Source organism: Equus quagga, chromosome 10 (assembly GCF_021613505.1).
Source record: "Equus quagga isolate Etosha38 chromosome 10, UCLA_HA_Equagga_1.0, whole genome shotgun sequence".
Taxonomy (NCBI): domain Eukaryota; kingdom Metazoa; phylum Chordata; class Mammalia; order Perissodactyla; family Equidae; genus Equus; species Equus quagga.
The window spans coordinates 14,650,442-14,656,441 of NC_060276.1; the positions used below are offsets into that span (position 1 = coordinate 14,650,442).

The 6,000-nt window shown below is 39.0% G+C and overlaps 1 protein-coding gene across 4 annotated transcripts in view; it reads right to left on the bottom strand.

Moving 5' to 3' along the window:
- The window catches only part of LOC124245918 (transmembrane 9 superfamily member 2-like), a 97,666-nt gene that overhangs the window by 23,751 nt on the left and 67,915 nt on the right, over window positions 1-6,000 (bottom strand). The window lies entirely within an intron of this gene.

The following is a 6,000-nucleotide window of genomic DNA, read 5'->3' on the forward strand; positions in this document are numbered from 1 at the left end:
GAGGACAAAAAGTGTGATTAGGCATCAGGGAAATGCAAATCAAAACTACACTAAGATATCACCTTACACCCGTTAGATTAGCAAAAACATCCAAAACCAAGAGCGACAAATGTTGGAGAGGTTGTGGAGAAAAAGGAACCCTCATACACTGTTGGTGGGAATGCAAACTGGTACAGCCACTATGGAAAACGGTATGGAGATTTCTCAAAAAGTTAAAAATAGAAATACCCTATGACCCAGCCATCCCATTACTGGGTATCTATCCTAAGAACCTGAGATCAGAAATCCCAAGAGTCCCTTGCACCCCTATGTTCATCGCAGCATTATTTACAATAGCCAAGACGTGGAACCAACCTACATGTCCAGAAACTGATGATTGGATAAAGAAGATATGGTATATATACACAATGGAATACTACTCAGCCATAAAAAAAGACAAAATTGGCCCATTCGCAGCAACGTGGATGGACCTCGAGGGTATTATGTTAAGCGAAATAAGCCAGTCAGAGAAAGACGAACTCTATATGACTCCACTCATAGGTGGAAGTTAACATATTGACAAGGAGATCTGATCCATGGTTACCAGGGAAAAGGGGGGGTGGGGGGAGGGCACAAAGGGGGAAGTGGTGTACCCACAACATGGCTAACAATAATGTACAACTGAAATCTCACAAGGTTGTAATCTATCATAACATTAATAAAAAAAAAGTGTGATTAGGCTCAAACGTTAGGGGATGGACTATAATTAGTTTTTGGGTGGTGAACATGATGTAATCTATACAGAATTTGAAACATATTACGATGTACATCTGAAAGCTATATAATGTTATAATCCAATGTTACTGCAATTAAAAAAATTTTTTTAAATAAAAAGTAAAAAAAAGAGGCTCATGCACCCCTATGTTCATTGCAGCATTATTCACAATAGCCAAGTCATGGAAGCAACCTAAGAGCCCATCAACTGATGACTGGATAAAGAAGATGTGGTACATATATACAATGGAATACTACTGAGCCATAAAAAAGGATGAAATTGTCTCATTCACAACAATATGGATGTACCTTGAGAGTATTATGTTAAGCCAGAAATAAGCCAGATAGAGAAAGATAAACTCTGTATGATTGCACTCATATGTAGAAGATAAACAAACACATAGACAAAGAGAACAGATTAGGGGTTACCAAAGGAAACAGAGGTAGGGGGTAGGCACAAATGGTGAAGTGGTGCACCTACAATATGACTGACAAATAATAATGTAAAACTGAAATTTCACAAGGTTGTAAACTATCATAACCTCAATTAAAAAATAAATTATAAAAACAAAGAGTTTTATATTAGTCACTCAAAATCAACAGATCAACTGCTAAATCTACTGGATAAATCACCAGGCAAGCCCAGCTATTGTGCCCCTATTTATCCCACACAAGTTTGATCAAAGCTACAGGTGAATATGGGTATGAGTATGGATGCGAGTGTCTCTGAAAGCCAAGAAGATGAGGTTGAAAGATGGGCAGAGGCTAGATTGTGAGGGGCTTTGAATGTCAGCTTAAGGAACGTAGACTTTATCCCATCCGCATCAGGAAGCAATGAAAGGCTTTTTACACTCAAAGCTGTGAGGTACACAGTGCAGTTTTTCAGGAAGATGAATCCACAGCACTGTGGAGGACAGACCTAAGGGAGGAGACGCTACAGACAAGGGGACTAGGTAGAAAGTGGTAAGGATCTGTATAATCTGGTGATGGTTAAAATGTAAAGGATGGATACAAAAGACATGAAGAATTAAGAGACTTTGGTTAAAGATGGCAGATTGAACATTCAGCTCTGCTCCCTCCTTAAAACTCCAATAAAATTATAGCAAAGGAATTTTAAAAGGGCATAAATACACAAGGATGGGGGATACAGCAAAGAAGACATTAGCAACGAATTTTGGAAACCAGATAGCAGAGAAATAGTAACTGAGTTAGAAAAACCAGGAGGACTGGTTGAAAGTCAGCCTAAGACACTGACAGACCTACAGATTCCTTCCCTCAGTCTGCAGAGCCAAATAACTTCCCTTCCCGACTCCAGCAGAAGACTGGAGGTCTAGTCTCTTAGAGAAGATCCCTGAAGCTCAGAAGAAAACTTTAAAAAAGAAAATCTATGATTGACATCCTCAGCGAGACTAGAGGAGACATTGCAATGATGAGAAAAGAAGAGGAAATTTTAAGGACTATTGAGAAAATAAAAGAGCTCTTTGGAATTAAAAATATGACAAAGGAAATTAAAACCTCAATAAAAGGGTTGTAAGATAAAGCTGATGAAAGGTCTTAGAAAGCAGCTTTTTAAAGGAAGAAATGGAGAACAGGGGAAAAAAAGGAAAATTAGATGACCAACCCAGGCATATGAAAAATAGGAGTTACCTGAATAGAGTTTGTCTGAATGTCTTTAAGGGATATTAAGTAATTTGCTCGAGGTCGGACAGCTGATAAGAGGCAGAGCTGGGATTCTAACTCAAGTGTGTCTGATTTTTTAAGAGCAAGCTTTTGCCATTCCACTATGCTATAATAAAGGCTTTATGGTAAGAACCTACCCCACCAATGACATCTATCCTCTCCGCCCCAGACATTTTGTCAACGACCACAGAGCAGAAATGTGGTAACAGCCATTGCCTGATGCACCAGGTTAGACTTTGAGGTCTACTGTTTAAGGAATCTCTGATTTAGTTCTTTAGTTGTAGGTTCTCTCAAGGTCCAATCCACTTCTCAGATTCTAATGCTGCCTTCATGTTTGCCATTTCTTCCCAATTTCTCATTAAGGATCATTGTTTTGGATGCTTCCCCATCTCTCACTACAAGTGATTTGGTCCTTTCTAAGTCAACTTCAGTCATTTGTTCTTTCACTTTAGTATTTCTACTTCACCTTTCCCCTTGGTGTTTATAATCTCTTCTGTCTCCTAAAACCTGTGTTAGCAGGTACATCTATTCTGCATTTTAAAGGGTCGTACTTTGCTTCTGCTGGAGATGTAGTTTTGAGTCCTCTTGAGCAACACCAAATACAACAACAAAACCTCACCTTAAGTCTCATCAGTTTCTGGCATCTCAATAAGGGAGTCTGGTTTCCCATGATTTAACCATACTTCTTAAAATGTTTTTTAATACCTTTCTGCCCTAATGAATTTGTTTAGCCACAATATTCCTCTGCCAAATTTTCTAGCTTTTGAGAGATTAATTTCAGCTGTTATCATTCCATGGCCAGAAAAATTACTTCTCACTTGACAAATCATAACCTCCCTTCTTATACATAAACTTAATTAACCCATCTCAACAATTTCCCTTTTGAAAGTACACGCTAGAATGTTAATATGTGCTTAACAATTCTGTAACTGTCCTTCAATTTCACATCTTTATATTCTAAATATTTCTTCCTTTGTCGACCTCTAATTATGTCTAGACCTTTTCATGGAATCATAAACAGCAAAACTAAAAGGAAACGTAAAAGGTCACCTAGGTCCATCTCCTACATGAAACATTTATTCACACATTTATCAAACAATTATTGAGTATCTGTTAGGCCCTGGCACTCAAAGATAAATAAAACAAAAATCTTTGCTCTGAAAAAGCTCAGCCTAGCAGGGGACAGAGATAAATAAATTACAATACAACATGGGAAATGCTATAGCAGATGATGGTCACAGAGCAGTAGGAACACAGAATAAAAGAGTGACCCAAAATGCTTTATAGCTCACAAAACAATTTCACAATCCATTAGTTCATTTACTTCTATAAACGACTCTGTGACACAGGCATTAAAGGCAAGGAAGTAGACAATCAGGAAGGTTACAGGACTCACCCAAAGTCACTTACCTAATACTGAGTGCTGGAATTGAAACTTTCTCCTTCTAATTTTAAAGTTTGGGGAGATGCCCATCAAACTGTGCTGACTCTTCCCTTTCCTACCTACCACTTTTGGGGTTACATGAAGGAAAAGTACATCATTTAATAATTTCACTCCTTCAATTTCTTTTAGGGAGCATATATGTTTATTAGCCTAACTGCTCCTCCATTTAAATTTAAATCCATTTTTACATTGCCCATTTATATACTGTAAAATACTGAAATTCTCTTTCAACCTAGCACATTCCAAGACATAAGAATTCCAGTGCCTTATGATTCTGTCTCCCATCCACCTAAGAGAGCCCCTAAAGACTCAAGGGAAATATGTCCTTCATATCATCCCCCGTTTACTGCTCTAAAATTGCATTCAGTTCTACTCACAGAACTAGGAAACTAAATCTGTTTTACATTTTTAAATCATTCACATGATTCAATCATGGAGCAGATATTTATTGAGCACTTACTCCATACAAGGCACTTATACTGCATGTAAGGCACTGGGTTACACACTGTGAAAGATACAGAAATGAACAAGACATAGTACTCTCTCATGAGTTTTAGAATGTAGAATGAGAGAACACATTTTAAAAACTGCAATCTAAGGAATACTGTGATAAGTGTAATATTGGTAATAGACACTGTACAATTTCAGAACATGGAAGTGGTGGCATTTGAGCTGGGACTTAAAGAATGAAGAGAAATTTGGCACTGAAAAATTGGAAAGAAGATATTACAAATAGATGGAACGGCATGAGCAAAGGCATGATAATAGAAGAAAATAGTATCTAATAACCACAGCTACCATTTATCAAGCACTTATTATGTGCTAGGCACTGTTCCAAATGCTTTACATACATTATCCCATTTAATCCTCATAGCAACTATCTGAGGTAGACAACACCATTATTTCCATACTGCAGAAGAAGAAATCTAATATTAGAGAGGTAAAATAACTTGCCCAAGGTCCCATTATTAGTAAATATTATTTGAAACTCTTTTTTTGCCTATCTAATTTAAAACACAACTGCATAATGCAATAATTATATATCCGTGTTGATGAGCATACAAAGTATTAAGATGTAATTTATATGACAAAAACAGCACAAAGGAGGGAGGAGGGAAAGGAGCTATATAGAAGCAAAGTTTTTGTATAATAATGAAATTAAATTAGTATTAATCTGAACTAGATTGTTATAAATTGAGACAGTAATTGTAACCCATAAGGTAACCCTGAAGAAAACAACTAAAAAAATAGTAAAAGAAATGACAAGGGGATACAAATGGTACACTAGAAAATATCTATTTAACACAACAGAAGACCGTAATGTAGGAATAGAAGAACAAATAAAGACTTAAGATTTATAGAAATAAAAATATCAAAATATCAGATGTAAATCCTACCTTATCAATAATTACATTAAATGTAAATAGATGAAATATTCCAATTAAAAGTCACAGGTTGACAGGGAGAAGATCCAAGATGGCGCCGTGAGTAGTCCTCTTTGTCTCTCCCACTTCGAGTCTACAATTATTTGGACACTTATCGCTTGACAAAGGATATCCAGACAGCATCTCAGGACGTCTGAGATACCCACGCGACTATACATCGGAAGGCGGACGGACTTTCCTCCGGGAGGATGTGGAAATAGGTGAAAACTCTCCGACCCCGACCGAGCAGCCTAGTACCCGCAAGCGGCTTTCTTCCAACGGACGCCCCCAGAGGATCTACACACATCTAGGGCAGGAGTGAGCACACAACAGAGGAGCGACGGTGGAAACAGGTGACCAGAACCCTACCTAAACCCCCCGCAATTACTCCTAAACGCAGAGGGAAACTTTGGAGTTGCACACCTGAGCCCGCAGGGAGAGTCTCTCCCCGCCATTGGCGGGAGACCCCGCCTGGTGTTCGCGGCGCCCGGAGGGTCCCAGAGAGAGTCGCTGAGGGTACGGAGGTCTCCCAGCTGCCGTTGCCCGCCCCGTGGGAGTAGGGATTGCCGGAGATCTCGGAGAGGACTGGGGCTGGGGGAAGTTTCAAAGGCCGGCTCTGCGACCCGGAGGGGAAGCTCCGGAGTTCCGCCCAGGCAGCAGACAAAACTCTCTGTCTGCCATTAGCAGAGGGGCCACGCC